The sequence below is a fragment of the Monodelphis domestica genome, chromosome 2 (assembly GCF_027887165.1).
Source record: "Monodelphis domestica isolate mMonDom1 chromosome 2, mMonDom1.pri, whole genome shotgun sequence".
Lineage (NCBI taxonomy): Eukaryota > Metazoa > Chordata > Mammalia > Didelphimorphia > Didelphidae > Monodelphis > Monodelphis domestica.
In genome coordinates, this window is record NC_077228.1 from 16,306,820 (window position 1) to 16,325,369 (window position 18,550).

At 42.5% G+C, this 18,550-nt stretch overlaps 2 long non-coding RNA genes across 2 annotated transcripts in view; both read left to right on the forward strand.

Moving 5' to 3' along the window:
• LOC103102270 (uncharacterized) overlaps window positions 1-2,988 on the forward strand; it is a 51,260-nt gene extending 48,272 nt beyond the window's left edge. Inside the window, exon 6 of the long non-coding RNA XR_008915845.1 lies at window positions 603-2,988. This is a non-coding gene — a long non-coding RNA (uncharacterized LOC103102270). The remainder of the gene's footprint in view (window positions 1-602) is intronic.
• A 34-nt stretch (window positions 2,989-3,022) lies between these two features.
• Window positions 3,023-18,260, forward strand: LOC130453570 (uncharacterized). The gene is made up of 2 exons (XR_001627610.2): window positions 3,023-5,727; window positions 16,065-18,260. It is a non-coding gene; the product is annotated as an uncharacterized LOC130453570 (long non-coding RNA).
• The last annotated feature ends 290 nt before the right edge of the window (window positions 18,261-18,550 follow it).

Sequence of the window (18,550 nt, forward strand, 5' to 3'; positions counted from 1 at the left end):
AATAAAGTCAGAGAGAAAGAGACAGAGAGAAAAATACAGAGTGAGACAAACAGGCAAAAAGTAAAATAAGGAGAAAAACACAGATAAAGACAGACAGATCGAAAGATGGAGAGAAATACAGAGTGAGACTAAGAGAGAGATGAAGAAAAAGAAATACAGAGACAGAGAAAGATAGAGACAGAAAAATGGAAAGAGAAAAATGCAGAGAGGTGGAGATAAAAAAGAGAGAAATAAAGCTACAAAGAGACAGACAGAAGGAGACGAAGAGATACAGACACAGCCAGAGAGAGGGAGAAAAACTGAGACAGAGAAAAATGGAGAGAGACAGACACACACACATAGAGGACTCCCAATAAGATGACTAGAATTCTAAACTCCCTTCCCAGACTGGAGAAGCTTCAGAAGGAAAGGCATAGCAATAAATAAATTTAGGACTGTTGGACTTTTTATCAGTTATGCTGATTTGCCTATACCAAAGCCCCCTTTAGCCCCCCTCTCCCTTTTTGCCTGTCTCTTTCTTTTTGTACCTCCACGTTACAGGGACATTCTCACTTGCAATATTCTGACCTATGATCCTCTGACCTGTTACCTTTCTTCTGCAGGTTTCTCATCTGGCTAAAAAGAGAAGTAGCTAAACAGTTTGGCTCCCGAAGCCTCCAAGGAGTGATTCCCTAGTTCCTTCCTCACGGGCATCTGCCCCACTTTCTGATTCTGAAGGATTGCTTAAGAGTTTACTGGATCCATCTTTATCTTAGAAAACAATGGCACCAATCTCACTTTCTTCTTTAAAGGGCTTCCTTATTTTTTCAGTTTCTAGAAAGTGTTTGTAAAAGAAAGTTCATTTAAGAGTCTCTCTGAATAAACAAGCATCAGTGGCCTCAGATCCCAGCAGCCTGGGTCTCAAACCAGCCCTCTATTGCTTGTGAGAGGGAAAATGAAAGAAAACACCAGCTTAGAATTCACAATTTGTTCTACTCCCATTTTAGGGAGACGAATTTCCACATAAACCTGCTCACAAATACACACCAACGTGCACAAATATCCACACAGCCATGGGGAAAAATATACTGTAAAAACCGTCTTGTTGAGTTTATAATCCAGTGTAACTTACTGAGTGCTGATAAGTAAAGGAAGTTCAACCAGACAGTTTAATCCTCCAATTTCCTGTCTTCTAATCAGCCCCTGACTCTTTGGATTTTAAATTAGAACCATTCCTTAAATGATATTCGGGACAGGTGAAGGAAAGAGAGAGGAGAAAATCAGCCAGGACAAAGCTTATATTTTCCCATCTAAAGTTCACAGGCGAAACATGAGGGTAGGAACAGGAAATAAAGATGTTTAAAAAGATAGCCCCAATACATGGACCCAGCCTAGCACATTTCTGAGGACGTTACTTTGGGCTGATGTGGATTTGATTTCTAAAAACCAACCACAAAATAGACATATAATTGAAAGGGCTGTTTCCCTCTGCCTTCCTTCCCCCAAAGTGAGCATTACTGCTAAAAAACGTCCCAGAGCCTTGGCTCAGAACAATAGAAAATGATTGTTTTATTAGACAGAGTGTGAGAAAAAAAAGAAATTGTAGGAAGCGATTGTTTGCCAATTGAAAAGTACCTCCAATGGTGTCTACTCCAGCGGGTTTATACTTTTACTAATCATTGTATACAGCCACATGCATTTATAAATGGAGCTGGAATAAGAAACCATAGATATATTTTGAATGGTCACATATGGAGACATTTCACTCAAAAGAAATGTCTAAAAATTGCCTTCTGCGTTCTAACGTGAAATAGAAATTAAAAACAATTTTTTAAGTTAAAAAAAATTTTTTTTAAACTTGTTCAGAGTGTATCCTCCCCCTTGGAAGAGTTTAGTCAGGTTTCAGAGGCCCAAGTCCTGCTCATGTTGACACTTCTCCTAGTTAGCTGGCGATTATAGAACACCCTTTCCGGCCTCCAGCTATTTTGACCAATATCTTGAAAGAGATGGGGCAAAGCGAGGAGAAAAAAGGTCACTCCACCCTGCATGTAAGCATTGTTCAGCTCAGAGCTGACACATTGAAAATGAAGATTGTAAACACAACTTCCAAGATGAATTGAAAATATCCATCAAAGGCGGGAAAAGGATCCCAATGAAATATGAGTTCTTAGCTATGCATCAGTGAGGCTGCCATTCATTCTGCAACTTTGCTGGAGCTGCTGAGGGATTTATTGGAATTGTCAAACTTGGCCTAAAGATAATTCACCGAAACATCTTGTAAGCTTTCTAAATGGTAGCAACTGTCCTGGGTACCGGAGGGACGCCTTTCTTGACCAAGGAGCTCCCTGAGGAAAATTGTGCCCTGAGAATCTGGATGGAAAGATGGATGGCTCTTGATAGAAAAAAAGACTTCTGGTGACAACATTTCTCAAATAAATGCCAAGGGTCCTAATAGCAGTTAGGGGAACGGAAGAAGTAATTCCACAGACTACATTCCTGCCCACTATGATTTTCCCCCTCTTCTTTTGACTGCCGACCAGTAAATGGTGTTTTGAGATCAATTTGTCCCATAGACCTTGTTAGCAATCAAGGAATGGGTGCATATGTGGAGATATTGACTTTCCTCGAATATTTTTGTGTCTGGCATATAGGACTCACTCAAAGAAATAAAGGATCTGTTAGTGCAAAATTTCCTCAGCAGCAGGCTTTGTAGCCCAGGCAATTAATGTGTCATTTGCAAACGTGGAAAGTGGAGGGGGATCTCGGGGAGGTTTTCTCTATTTTCCTGTCGAGGAGGTTTCAGGGAGAGATGTCACAACATCGTTAGGCTAAATTGATACGTAATATCTATTTCTTGATTCGCGTGATTAAAGCATTAGAGGGGAGGCTCAGATTTCAAAAGATTTCTCATAAGTGGCAGTGACGGATGTAATTAATGTTAAAATCTACACATACCAAGAAGCCAGACTGTTAGTTAAAGACCAAGTTTGTTTACAAGGTTCTTGAATGCAATAAAAAGTTTTCCTTTGACTTTTGGCTCTCGACCCCCTGATCCTTTTCGGTATGGAAAGACGAATGCAGTATTTGTTGTGTCTTCTACCTCTAAAACACCCCATACATGTCAGAATGGGAAGGCTAACTTGGAAGGCAAGGAGGGCTCCTCCAAGGACCCTTGATGATTTCTCCTACAAGAGTGGGGCTCTGTAGCCCCATGACAAAGATCTGTTCCCTTTTAAGCTAATTATCAGCTCAATGGATCTCCAACTAGTTATCGATAAGCAATGGGGAAAGAAAGAGCTAAGTGGAATTTGTGGAGAAAGAGAGAAAGAGACAGCAGAAACGGAAGACAGAGGAAGAGGAAGGAAAGAGAGGTCGTTATTGTCAGCCTTTTATATAGCAGTTTCTTTCATGATATCAGGTCTTTATTTTGGGGAAAAAAAGTAAAAAACCGTCCAGAATATCGCCATTATTTGGCTATGCTATGAGACAGTCGATGATTATGTAACTGGCTACAACCGGACTCCACACATGCCCAGAACAAAAACAAACAAACTCGTTTGCCATACAAATTGTTTACGATTCATTAAAAAGCAAAATTGCATATCCCGGCCTTGGCAGCTGAGTCTCCATGGGCGGAAGGGGCATTCAGTGAACTCCCTTTGTATGTTTGCTGGGAGGACCCAACTGAAGTTTCTCACTCTGCAGCGGGGGACCTTGTGCGACCAGATGATGCATGAGGTAATTTCCAAAGCTTTCTTTGCCTTCCATGAAAAAGTCTAGGCTTGTACCATAATTCTGGCTAAGTTAGATTTGCTTTATTGAGGAGTTTTCCCACTATTTTGGTTTTTTGGTGGTTTTGTTTATTTGCCTGCTTTTTTTTTTTTCTGAGGGGAGGTAGGGGTGGGGGGGATGGGTAGAGAGTCAAAGAAGGGGAGAGAGAAGTAGGAAAAAAATCGGTAATCTGAATTGGATCTTTCATTTTAATTGGACTTCTTCTCTTTCCCCAAAGGACTGGATTTTCCATCTCTGATGGGAAATATGTATTGCGATTATTTGCAAAGAATGTTTCCAAATTGTGATCCTACATTGTTAATTTGAGCTCCAACTCAATCGATTTTTCCTTTAAGGCAACTTGTCTAAGTTCCTTAGAGAACTAGCGCTCTGCCTGCTCTCTTGCTCCTTTCCGAACAGCAATCTCAATCTCGGGGCACCTCCGAGTTTGGAAGCGATTCCCTGGAGTTCAGTCTAAACAACAACATGTGTGGCTCTGGTGGTGTTTATTTTTGGTCAAGTGCATTACTAAATGTTTCCATCACTTTTATACTTTCTAGCCCCAGCAGTAAAACAGCTGTAAAATCATTTTCAATGAAAAGCAACTAACTTCCCAGCAAACTTTAGAGAAAGAGAGAGAGAGAAAGAGAGAGAGAGAAAGAAAGAGAGAGAAAGAAAGAAAGAAAGAGAGAAAGAAAGAAAGAAAGAAAGAAAGAAAGAAAGAAAGAAAGAGAGAAAGAAAGAAAGAGGACAGTTGGGCAAGGATGGAGCCACGCTTGAGGAGCCCCAGCAAATACCAGGCTGGGAGATTTCGCTCTAAAGCCGGAAGAGTCTAGAAAGCTCTGACCATCCGGCAGCGCGCGCTCCTTTTCTTCCCCAAACTTTCCTCCCTGGACTCCTCCGCGGTCCATTTGCCCTAGAATTTCCCAAGAAGCACGAGGGAAAGCACAGGGAACAGCAGTGGAGTGAGCAGACAAGGAAAAATACGCAGCAAGTCCAAGGAGTGGGAAGGACAGTTCAGGCTCCCGCCAATCTAATTAGACAAAAGCTGCATGGAGGAAGGCAACATTGGCCCGGCCGCCGCCGCCGACGCGGGCAAGGCTTTCCCGAAGAGTTAAGAAATGAAAAGTAAAACACGCACCCGTCCACATCCACCCAGATCCAGACGCGCACCGACACACACACAAGTCCCAGGACGTGCCTACACAATGCAGCCCAAGCAGCCGCTTCCATCCTTCCGGAGGTCACTTTTCAAAGTCTCTCAGTGCTCAGAACTCCTCAAAACTTCCCCCCAAGACCCGGAAAATCAGCCAGGGCAGGACCAGGGAAGGGAAACAGTTTCAGCGGTTCCTACAATGAAACTGATCATGCCTTGTTTTGTAATTCCATTCGCTGGTCCCCCGCCCCCCCCAAACACGGCCCCCCCTCTTTTTTTAAACTGATATCTATGTGAAATGAGCTGGAGTTCACGGTCCAGTTAGGAACGGATAATACATTCATTGTCCTGGCAGCAAACTTTTTTCTCTCCCTGGAAGAATTCACGCTTGCCACAAGAATAATAATTACCGAAAAGGAGAAATGCGCTGCTAACGAATTAATCCTTAACGGACACCACCCTAACGAGGGCAGTAATGACTCGAGGACTCTCCTCCTCACCACAGGACCGGCAGCCCCCGCCACAATGAGCCATTGTGCATCCTCCTGACTCACTCTACCTCTTATGGATGCGAGATGTCAAAGGTTGCCTGGCCTGTCCGACCATGACATGTGAGTTAACTCGTTCTGGGGCGCTCTAAGTGAGGACTTGATTAAAACTTTCATGGTCCGGCAGAAGATGGGGGCCCTGGCTGCCCATGCCTGTGCTGCCGTGGAGGGGGAACCTGCCCGATTTCCAACAGGCACAGTGGTGGGAAGTCTGATTTGAGGACCTCACAGGAGAGGATTTCGGGCCATCTTCCTAGTGGGACTCTAGATGAGGTCAGTCCATTATCAGTTCACTTGTTTAGTTTTTAATCACCCCCCACCCACCCCAGAATGGAACTGTCCCTACCCCCTTCTTCCTCTCCCCCCTTTCCAACTCAGGGCAGCAGAAAATATTGTCCTTGGAAACAAGAGCAAGCAGTGTGGGAGACAGACAGAGGTGGCCAGAACTAGGGACCAAGGACAAAAACCCAAGTCCCTACTCAACCCCAACTTCCACAACAAAACTTTCCACATTTCAAACAAATCTCAAAAAAATGACCATTTTCAAAGAGCCCCCGCCCCCACTACCCCCCCCCCCCCCCCCATGCAGGACCAAGCTCTGTCCTGTGGCCAACTCCTGGGAACTCAGAGCCCAGAGTGGTAGAGGAAGAGAGAAGGAGGCAAGAAGGAGCAGGGGGGAGCCAGGCTGGCGGCCCTGGAAGAGTGTGAAAAAAATCAAATGTTAATTTGATGAATGTGAGGTCTGGGACATTTTGTCAAAGAGGGAGGGAAAGTCGGAAAAAAAAAGGAGGAAGGAAAAAAAAGGCAGCCCCGGCTGCCAACTCACCATCCACCAAGTTCTGGCCGAGATGTCGTAGCAAAGCTGCCATTTGATGGAGCCATCGGAAGCTTTAGCTGCCATGACGCTGTCAGCAAGCCTCATCTGATGCTAACTCACGGGAGATAAGACACCTAATTGAGAAAACATTTGCGATGGCATGTTGGGCAACATGTAGTCCGGTCCATACCATATGGAATCATGGGTAAAAAAAAAAAAGTCTCCTTGACAATGAACCAATCTCTCCCAGACCCAGTGGCAAGGTGAGGTACAGATGAGAAGTCATCTGCTCCTGGGGCTCCTCTGCCTTCTCTTTGCTCTCCTTTTGGAGCACACCAGAGCCCACTGCTTCACATCAAAGGGAGGCGGTTAAAATTAGGGCTTCATCACTCAGATGATTTTGGTCTACAAGGTTTTTCCTTTCCTTCCAGCCCCCCCCTCCTTTTTTTTTCCTCCCCCTTTTTTTTTAAAAAGGAGAATAAAGAGATTTAATAGGACAAAGGCAGGTAGTGGACTACGCAGGGAGATCGCCACAGGCTATTAGCCTAAAATTTCTGCTTGACAGATGGAACTGCTTAGAGACTATCATGCAATGTTTTGGGTTTTTTTTTTCCTTCTCTCTCTCTCTCTCTCTCTCTCTCTCTCTCTCTCTCTCTCTCTCTCTCTCTCTCTCTCTCTCTCTCTCACTTTCTGGCTTATTTAGTATCTGGTTTTCACGGACACTTTTTCTGAAGGACAAGAGCAGCTAGCGGATGGTTTAGACATTTTCAGTAGGTTTGCCTATTTCACCCATAATAATCCAAAGCAGAGGAAAAAAGGAAAAAGAAAAATTCCACCTTCTAAGTTTGGAGTTAATTAAAAAAAAAACATTTTTGTGAAAAAATAATCTAAGCGTGTGGCATACGTGTACCAGTGTCTGTGTGTGAACTCGTAAGGTAGTGAACAGAAGACCATATATTTCCAGTTCCTCATTTTTGAGTTCTCCTGGCATTTTTTTTTTTACAGTAAATACATTTTCACAGGAATAATCACCTGGACAATATTTTCACAAAATTTTTATCATATTGATATTTCCTGTGGTCCTGTTAAAATATATGAATACCCCTCCAGCACACATGCATGCCCAAGAAATGTAGAATTATTCATATTTTTAGACAGAAGGACCAGTCATTTTCAAGAACTTTCACTCTGTGTAGATTTCCTTATCCTGGAAATCATGTTTAATTTCCTTACATTAATCCAATGTTTTTTTTTTTTTGGGGGGGGAGGTATTATTATTATTTTTAAACTGAACACATTCTCTTTCAAAGAGGTGGGGAGGAGGGCAGGGTGAAGAAAGCACCACACTGGCTCCCTCTGAAAGGGCGATGGAGAAGATGGATTTTTAGACAAATACAGGGGAAGTTGAAGTGACAGGGAACACTTTGGAGTCCTTCCTCCTCAAGAGAGTGAGGTTGAAATAAGAGGATCTGGACTCCAGAGAGAAGGATTTATGGCATATTTTAATCCTTTGATGGCTTTGGGGAAGCAGGACCTGCTGAAATCCTTTTCGAAAGGTAGCTGGTGAGATGCACCCTGCAGTTTGTTTTTTCAGTAGTTCTCTGCTTTTTTAAAAGGAAGTCTTGGGAGAAGAAATATGCTCTAGAAAATACCCTAGAAGGGAGCCCGCAAGCCCCAGCAAGGCCATCTATTGCTGCTGCTGCTGTCCCTATTGGCGGAAATTCACTCATTCACAGCCCAACTGTTTTCCCCATTTTTTTTTATTCTCCTAGAAGTCCGTGGGACAGAATAATCTTCAGTTTCACGAACACTACATCTTCTCATTGAAGCTGAGACAGAGTTTAAACCCACAGGTCATTCCCCTGCCCTTCCCATGTAAGACTCTTTCCCTAGCAGGGGTCAATTTAACTATTCAACACCTAGTAAATAGCTCTTCCAGCCTGCCTTCTTTTGGGAAGGCCTCTGACCTTCAGCTGCCTCCTAGTAAAGATTTCTTTAAATCATTTAATACATGGAAATGGTCCTCAGAGGATGAAGGATTCCAACAATAAATGCCATTCTCCTTTTCTTTCTCCCCCTCCCCACCCTCCACCACGAATCTCTCTGCTTTGCATCATTCTGGGGCCAGAGGTAGGATGAGGGAATAACTACTGGCCACAGACAAAATGGACCATCAGAGCCATCCGCAGCTCTGGCAGAACCAGAGAATCATTTCTGTTTACAGAGGAGGGCTCTGAAGGGACCTGGGAAGTGTTCAGTGAAATTCAGGAAACCAGGAAGAGAAGAAAACTCCTTGCCAGAAGCTGGCCTGGTGCTGGCCAGCCCAAACAGTTATCCTCTTCGGTTACTTCCGTTTTCTTCCAGTGTGCTGGCCTTTCTTCAGCTGACCATTTCGAGGAAAGGCCTGGAAAGAGGTGCCAAAAAGAGAGCCACCCTACTCTCTACCAGGCTCGATGAACAATTAAAAATATTTTATTTTTAATGGAGGATTCGATCTCTGAATTAGTGTTCGCTTCGTCCCTCTTTCCTCGTCTGCATAAAGCAAACCCTCCCCGTCTTCTTTCCTGGAGGACCTGCCTGGCCTTTGCTCTTTTCTGGGGGAGCACATTTCAGAGCCAGCCGTGAACGCTTCGCTTTGCCCATTTCAACGCTGTCAATCAACAGCCCCCCAATTTTTCTTCTGCTTCATGTTTGTGGCCCACGCCAGCCCAGGCCCATCTAATATTTATGAATGGTGCCCAAGGTAAGCTGGGAAACAAGAGGACAGATTTCACTTTGTGAATGAGTGAAGCCTGAGAAGATTTCACTCCAGATGGCCCGGTAGTCCAGAACAAAGAAATGATAAATATTATTGGATAATGGTGTTTTAAATCCAGAACAATTAGGCACGTTTCACTTTATCATTGTGCTGGATGGGGATGGCGGAAGCCCGTCTTTCCCATTGAGCAATTAGGCCCTTCACGAGGCTTGCCCGTTGTTAATAGCCTTAAAACAAGATTAAATCCAACATGCTAAATATTGCAATGATTGTGGGAAATAAAATTATTTGGTGAGCATAATGGGGAGCAATTTAAGCATTTAACATGATCCAGGAAATACTACTCCAAACAATTGCATTTGCTCCATGCGTTTCTTCCCCCTTTGATTGCTGACAGATGCCTTTTTGGAAACAAACAGCCAAATGGTTTGCCTTCAGTCAGAAAGGAAAAAAAAATGACACCAGAAAACGGGTACATGTTTTGAATTTAACTCTTCTCCTTCGACATCTTCCTTCCCAACCTGCGACTGAATGCAGCTGAGGCGAGAAAGCCTTTGGAACAACCAATGGCCCCGAGTGTCCCCGGGCTTTCCTATTTCTTTATTTTTTTTCTGCTTTGAACAAAGTTAAAAAAAAGATGAAGATAAATATGTGCACATCTATCCATAGATCTGTGCAGACATTCAGAGAGGGACGTGGCAGACAGATGCAATGGCGTCTCTGAAAGGGGCATGTGCAAAATGGGCACTGGTTGGGACCATTAGGTGGCTCAGTGGGTTGAGAGGCAGGCTTAGAGATGGGAGGTGCTGGGTTCAAATACTTCCTAGTCGTGTCACCTAACAAGCCCCATTGCCTGGCCCTTGCCAATCTTCTGCCTTGGAGCCAATATGCGGTATTGATTCCAAGATGGAAGGTGAGGGTTTAAAAAACAAACAAACGGGCACTGGATGGTCATTTTTAGGCTTTAGGATGACAATTTGGTTTCTGATGGTGTTTGGTCTCAAGTGAGGAAGAGGCAGACTTTCCAGTTGCTGGATGGCTTTATGTGGGCGCCATTGGCCAACTCCCCCTCCTTCCCCCAATTTGAATCATCATTGAAAGGGAAATAGCTCTCAGAACCCGAATAACAGGGCTCTTGAGGTGGCTCTTCTAGCGCAAGCCCATTCTTTGGGAATCCCCAGTACCTGGTGAGTGGCAGGTGTGTGATACAAAGGGAGAGTTTTTGTGTAAATTCAAAGCAGGACAGAACAACACAGACATGGTTAAAGGACAGTCTGAAACTGGATGTTGCCTATGACCCTTCCTCTGGCTGCCTGAAAGGTGATGCTGTAGAAAGGACCAAGATAAATCACCGGAGAAATTTTGGAAGCAATCCCTCCTTTCCCTTCTTTGTCTTTTCCTCATTTTTCAGCTCTTCTTGCTGTGTGAACCTTTCTCCTTCCCAAAGGCCAGTCCCTTAAAGCTCTTATTCCAACCTCCTTTTCTAGGAGGTGTCCTCTGATTATTTTTTCTAGGACCACAGATTCAGACCTGGGAGGAGCCACCAGGGGCAAAGCTCTTTGTTTTATTTTAGACCCAGAAAATTGTGAGAGACAGAGACAAGATTTGAACCCCAATAGTCTGACTCCACTGAACCTTGTTGGGGGTCCCTTCTTTGTACCCTCAGCCATGCTCTTCCTATGACCTACTTTGAATGCTTCTGTGATGGCATGTAGCATCAGTGAGCTTTTCACGCCTATTTATATAGACTATACACACATATGTATATGTATATATATCTAATTTTTAGTTGTTTTTCAATTGTGTCTGATTCTTTGTGACCCTTTTGTAGTTTTTTTGGGCAGAGATCCTGGAGCAGTTTGCCATTTGTTTCTCCAGTTCATTTTGCAGGTGAAGAAACTGAGGCAAACATTAATAAATTGCTCAAAGTCACACAGCTAGGAAGGGTCTGGGGCTCAATTTGAACTCAGGTTCTCCTGTTAGGCTCCATGCTTTATCTGCACAGCTGCCCTTATAACTATAATCAGTAGGGGACAAATGGAACTTTTCCCTGAATACCACCATTGGTGGGGAGTTCATACTTCATCCTCAAGGGTTTAACTTCTTTATATCTCACCTTTCAGTCTTCCAGAGATCCCAGTGCAAGGAGGTCGCCCACAGCCTTCTACCCCAGTGATGTCCTTCTCCGGTGCCTGCCTTAAACTTGACCCTCCCTAGTTAGTCCCTCAGTGAATCCACAAGCATTTTACGTTCTAGGCACAATGTGAAGTGCTCTAGATACAAAGAAATGCAAACAAACAAACCCCAAACTACCCTCTGATTTCTCCTTCTTTCCAAAACAATTGAATTTTGCCCAAACTATCACCAAGATGGCCCTCTGGGTATATATTCTGTTTCTTGTAATAGGTTGTAAGTTCTTGAGGTGCAAGACCCAATTGTACACTTCTCTCCCCCCTCAGATGGGTTCTCCATGTGGACTTTGCTTGCTTAGGCTGTCCCCTTCGCCCCATACTTGCCTGTTGAAATCCAGCCCGTCTTTCAAGAGCCAGACTAAATGGACATTCCTCCATGAAGGCTTCCTTGATGCCAAGTCAGACATAATACTTCTTTTTCCAGATCTCCTGCTCTCTCCCCTTCACTCATAGCACCGAGTTTGTATCTCATCTGTATTTCTTAGATTGTATTTTATATTCTTGTTTGTGTATGTGTCAGAAATAATGCCTATAAACTTTGAATCTCCCCCAGACTTTGCATGGTGTACCCCGAGTAGTATATTATTCATGCATGCCTATAGAATTGAATTTTCAATAATTAAAAAAAGAACTTTAGCTTCTGTCTTAGAATCAATGCTATGTATTGATTCTAAGGCAAGAGTGGTAAGGGCTAGGCAATGGGGGGGGGCAGGTGAAGTGACTTGCCCAGAGTCACCCTGCTAGGAAGGATCTGAAGCCAGATTTGAATCCAAGACCTGCCAGGGGCCTGGTTCTTGATTCACTGAGCCACCTAGATGCCCCCATATTCTTCATTTTAATTGATATATTTAGGTCTAGCATAAGAGATACTTCCCAACAAACACCCAAACAAAGCTATCACGAAATATGTTTTCCCTGAAAGCAGTTCAAGAAAGGCACCAAGCAGACTGATTGCACATGTCACTTTCTTTAGAAACAAACCTTTTTTTTTTTAACAAATAGGCAGGGAGATGACTGTGAGCTCCATCGTTTTTGGCCAGTGTTGTTTGATGCTTCAGGTGTCTTCGAATGTTGTCTCCATTTCCAGTACTGTTGCTGGTTGGGTATATCCTCCTTGGAACATTCTTCTTGACCCTCCATCATCTCACGGAAGTTTGCCTGTTTCTTTGAACTCTCAAAGTCAGACTCATGATGCTAGAGGTGGAAGGAGCCTCAGAAGCCATCTAGTCCTTAATCTTTTGGGTTTTGGGGACCACAGGGCATGGGTGGATTCTAGGTAATGATTCCTGCCTTCATTCAATGATGAAGACACCAAAGTCCAGAGATCAAGTGATTTGCTCAGAGTTACACAGGTAGTGGCAGGCAAGATTGGAATCCACTTCCTTTGATCCAAGAACTGTTGTTATTTCTACTGCACTGTATATTTGTTGTTTCCTTAAAGGGCAGAATTAGACCATTTGATTCATACACTAGGGCTTGTTTCGTTTATCTTCCCCATCATTGGCCACATAGTTGGTTTTGGACTTTTTCTCCCCTAAATGGGTATTTTTGAGTGTGAAATGTAGTTTGATAAAGGGAGCTGAGAACCAGTCTTTGAGTCAGAGAGAACTGAATTCAAGTCTTGCTTATAATAGATACCAATCGTCTGTGAGAGACTGGGCAGATCCCATGACCTTTCAATGTTCAGGATAACTCTCTAAGACTACATATTGCAGAAATGTTGAATAGGTAGAGGGAGTTCCCGATGCCAATTAAATAAAAACGAGTCAGGTTCTTCTCCTCCGAATCCTACTTTTGATTTAGTCTTCCTTGTAGGCAGCTTGCCAAAAAGACCCAAAGGAAGAATAGAACTGAGGATCTCAAAATTTCCAGAGATAATCTGTCACCACTTTAATAGTATTGGCAGCCATTGACATAGCATCTTAGGGGTTGCAAAGCTATTTAGAGACTTCTCTCATTAGGGCCTCACAATAACCTTAGGATGCAGGCATTATAGGCAGCACTATTTCTAGTTTACAGATGAGGAAACGGAGGGAGAGAGATTGAATGGCTTCCCCACAGCTAGTGATAGAAGCAGGATGGGAGCCGGAGTTGTCCTCTGGCCAGATCTAGCACTTGATATATGGGAGAGATGATGGCCTCTAGTGGAAAGAATGGTGGATAGGCAGGAGCACAGTGTGCAGATTCAGCCTTGTCTGTTTATGAGCTGTGTGTTCTTAGGAAATGCTCTTCTCTTCTCTGGATTTCTATTGATTCATCAGTAAAACATCAGTAACAAGTCTTGTCTTAATACAGGGCTGCTTAGACAAGATATGTATAAAAGTAGTTGGTAAAGGGGGCAGCTGGGTGGCTCAGTGGATAGAGAGCCAAAACTAGAGATGGGAAGTTCTGGGTTCAAATCTGACCTCAGGCACTTCCTAGCTGGGGGACTCTGGGGAAGTCATTTAACTCTTGTTTCCTAGCCCTTATACTGCTCTTCTTCCTTGAATCCAATACATAGTATTGTATATAGGTATATATGTATATATATAGGTATATATGTATATATATATAGGTTTAAAAAGAGTAGTTGGTAAAAGTAGTTTGGAGACAAAATTTAAGGATGACTTTGATTTGTTTTCTCCTGGGTTGGGTTTTCTCTTCCTTCCTTCCTTCCTTCCTTCCTTCCTTCCTTCCTTCCTTCCTTCCTTCCTTCCTTCCTTCCTTCCTTCCTTCCTTCCTTCCTTCCTTCCTTCCTTCCTTCCTTCCTTCCTTCCTTCCTTCCTTCCTTCCTTCCTTCCTTCCTTCCTTCCTTCCTTCCTTCCTTCTTCCTTCCTTCCTTCCTTCCTTCCTTCCTTCCTTCCTTCCTTCCTTTCTTCTTTCTTTCTTTCTTTCTTTCTTTCTTTCTTTCTTTCTCTTTCTTTCTTTCTTTCTTTCTTTCTTCTTTCTTTCTTTCTTTCTTTCTTTCTTTCTTTCTTTCTTTCTTTCTTTCTTTCTTTCTTTCTTTCTTTCTTTCTTTCTTTCTTCTTTCTTTCTTTCTTTTCTTTCTTTCATTCTTTCTCTCTTTCTCTCTTTCTCTCTCTTCTCTCTCTTTCTCTCTTTCGTCTCTTCTCTCTTTCTCCTCTTTCTCTCTTTCTCTCTTTCTCTCTTTCTCTCTTTCTCTCTCTTTCTCTCTTCTCTCTCTTTCTCTCTCTTTCTCTCTTTCTCTCTTTCTCTCTTTCTCTCTCTCTCTCTCTCTCTCTCTCTCTCTCTCTTTCTTTCTTTCTTTTCTTTCTTTCTTTCTTTCTTTCTTTCTTTCTTTCTTTCTTTCTTTCTTCTTTCTTTCTTTTCTTTCTTTCTTTCTTTCTTTCTTTCTTTCTTTCTTTCTTTCTTCTTTCTTTCTTCTTCTTTCTTTCTTTCTTTCTTTCTTTCTTTCTTTCTCTCTTTCTTTCTCTTCTCCTCTTTCTTTCTTTCTCTCTCTTCTTCTCTCTTCTTTCTCTCTCTCTTCTCTCTTTCTCCTCATTTCTCCTCTTTCTCTCTTTCTCTCTTTCTCTCCTTCTCTCCTTCTCTCTCTCTCTTTCTTTCTCTCTTTCTCTCTCCCTCCCTCCCTCCCTCCCTCCCTCCCTCCCTCTCTCTCTCTCTCTCTCTCTCTCTCTCTCTCTCTCTCTCTCTCTCTCTCTTTCTTTCAATGGGAAGGATGAGAAATAGCAAATTTGAAATACAGAACATTTTTGATCTTGAGAAACTTTAGTCTCAGGACCACTGTGAAATATTCTAAGGAGACTCCATCATCCTGAACAAAGTCAATAAATTAATATAACTTTTTAGAGTAAATCATAGCATCAGAGATTCATGGATGTGGAAGTGACCTCAGATGTTTTCTAAACCAAACCGCTCATTTTACAGATGAGAAAACTGAGTCTTGAAGAAGTCAGTTGACTTTTCCAAGGACTAAGACAGTAATTGTGTGTCCAGTTGAATTGCTATGGGCTTTTAAGACTTGCCTGTATTACAGTGTCCTCACTTAGATTTTCTAGGTACAGTCTAAGATTTGAATCCAGGTCTTCTGACTGAAAATTCAACAGTAAGTGACTTAGTCAACACTCATTTATTTATTTTATTTTTTAACTCCTTATCCTTCCTCTTAGAATCAGTATTGTGTTCCAAGGCAGAAGAGTGGTAAGAGCTAGGCAATGGAGTTGAAGTGACTTTCCCAGAGGCACATAGCTAGGAAGTGTTTGAAGCCAGATCTGAACTCATGAAGATGAGTCTTCCTGACTTTAGGCTAGGCATTCTTTACATAATGATGCCACCCTAGCTGCCCAGAAATCAGAAAAACTTGAGTTTAAATCCTACCCTTTATATTTACTACCTGTGTAACCTTGAGCAAATAACCTAATTTCTCCTAGCCTCAGTTTCCTCAAATGTAAAATGAGGATAATTATATTGTCTACCTTATAGGGTTGCTGTAAGGATGCAATGAAATGAAATACTTTGAGATCTTTAAAGCATTACAGCAATTATTAGCCCCAGGACCACAAAAACTAAAGAGAGAGAGACAGAGAGACAGATAGACAGACAGACAGAGACAGAGAAAGATGGAGAGAGGAAGAGAAGAGAGAAAGAAAAAAGACAGAAAGAGAGAAATCAATCCTTGCCTTTAGAGAGCTCAGAATATGAACTGGAAAGGCTTCTTGTTGAGGAATTGTGCATGGCTCTGTCTTCTGAAGAGTCACTCAGCTCATTATCAAATTGGTCACAGGGGATGCTACTTTTGGCCACAGTGGCCAAGACTATTAAGATGTAGAGGGAATCATGATCTATGTTGTTACTCCTAATCACTGGCATTTCTGGAGGACTTTATTGTCTTCATCATCTCTTTCAGGAATCTCACAACAACCCTGTGATGTACATGATATCATTATCCTCCTCTTCCAGAGAAGGAAGGAGGAAGCCAGAGAAGTTAAGTCACTCGAGCAGGGTAACACAGCTAATGTGTCTGAGGAAGCATTGGAGACCAGTTTTTCCTGACATTCAAGGCTATCATCATGGTACCGAGGCTGGACTGCTCATACAGATGAAATCTTACATCTCATCTTTAAGGCCTGAAGAAAAATGAGATTAATCAGTTGATTATTATTACAAATGATTTAATTATTTGCTTTTAGTAGAGCAGTTATAAGACCTGAGAAGCCAACGAGAATTGAGCAAGGGGGCATTTGGAAACCTGGAAGCTGGGAATTGTTATCTGTGGATTTCCTAGAACTGAAAACCTAAATATAGCCAGTTCTGGCTTCCAAGTGTGGTTATTTTATTTCTGCTAAAAGAAAGACCAGCTCTGTTTATGAATAGGATGGTAGCCTCTTAGCACCCTGGCTTCCTTAGCTCGTCTTACTCCTGCTGAAAAATCCTAAATGTATTAAGAACACAACAGTCTCTGCTCTTTGCCTTAGTCAGATCACTGTCATATCATTTCCAGTTGTAGATACCATATTTTAAAGGGCATTGATTAGCTGGAGAGTATCCAGGGGAGAGCATCCGGGTTGGTGAAGGGCTTTGAAGTCATTCCATATCTTGTAGGTCAAAGTAACCAGAGATGTATAGCCTCAAGAAGAAAAGACTCTGAGGGTCATGAAAGCTTCATTCAAGCATCTGGAAGGCTTTCATATATCTTCTAGATACAAGGCTATTTGGATATTGCCTCCCCTATTAGATTGTGAGCTCTTAGAAGGCAGGGTCTATTGGTGCATGTTTTTGTATCTCTGGGACTTAGCACAGCACTTGGCAAATAATAGGTGGCTAATAAATGCTGGTTGATTTGACTTGGAACAGTGATTTCATTTGCTCTGCTTGGACCTGGAAGGCAGAACCAGACACAATGGGTGGAAATTACAAAATGGCAAACTGAGTCATATTGCCAAGAAAATCTTCCTGAGAATTGAAATTCTTCTAAAGCGAGATGGGCTGCCTTGGTAAGTGGTTGTTTCCCTCTCCCCAGAGATTTTCAAGCAAAAGTGGGATTCTATTCAGATGTGTTGTATTGAGGCTCCCCCTCTTTTTTTTTTGAGTGGGGTTGGGGTTAGACCAGATGGCTTTGGAGACCACTTTTGATTCTGCAATGATGTCCTAAGATTCTCTGCTGTCACTGCTGTATTCTTGGTAATGAGCACTTAGAATGCACTCAGAGCATTTGAAGACGGAGAATTCGGCACAGAGACACTCTTCCCCATAGGCTCAGCAAAGAAGACATAAAGAGCTGGAGGTCCAAGGGAGGACTTTTTTTTGAACGCCAGCTTTGTTGGTGACGGCTGTCTGTTACCGAGGGACCTGTCAGCTCCTGGGGACATCCTTCACCAGGGATGCTAAAGCACAAGGAGCTCAATGTCAAGAAGGGATGAGAGACAACACAGAGAACTCGTTGGCTGCTGCCATTCTGGGGAGGGAAGATCTGCAGAGCTGACACGATGGATGATATCGTGCAAAACGCCAGCTCCCTCCCTTGGACGTCCCCCTGGATTCTCCTGAGAAGTGGCAGGTTTCTGTTGCCTTTCCTATGGGTGCTTTCTTGCAGAGGCGAACCTTGATTTTTTCAAAATACAAACTCACCGGCAGGATATTGCAAAAGCAGATTTTATTTTTGGGGAGAAAAGTCAGTAGGTCTCTAGTCTTTTTTCCATTTAGAAATGGTTTGCAGGATCATAATAGCAGACTTATAGCTGAAAGGGACTATATAGGTTGCTAATCCCACCCCTTTTAGGTTACAGTTGAGGAAACAAAGGCTCAGAGGGGTTCATTTGTTTCCTAAGGTCACACAGGTAGACAGTGTCAGAGCCATGATGTGAATCCAGTTGGTCTGACTAGTAGTGATGACATTTTACATGATGTTTATCACATAATGTTATTGGTTATTATTTTTATTACATATAACATGTTTATATAAAAGATAGAACATATTTATTCTATAATGTTAATGTATAGGAATGATAATAGCATAATAATGATAATTATAGTGAGAGCCATCATTTATCATTTGCAGAGAATTTTTTATGTATTACCTTATTTGAGCCTTTTAATAACTTTAGGAAGGAAGTACTATTGTTATCCTTATTTTACAGAAGAGGGACTTGAGCAACATTAGGTAATCTTTTTCAGGGTTATGCAGTAAGTATCTAAGGTAGGATTTGAACTCAGGTCTTCCTGTCTCTGGTCCAAACTCCATTCATTTCACCATCTACTCTAGATCCAATTTTCTTGATTTTACTATTTCTCCTCTGAGAGAAATCCTATCTCTTCTAAATGGAACATGACCCAGGACCATCACGCCGATTTTGAAGTGGAGGTCATTTCATCATTTCCTCTCATTTCATATCA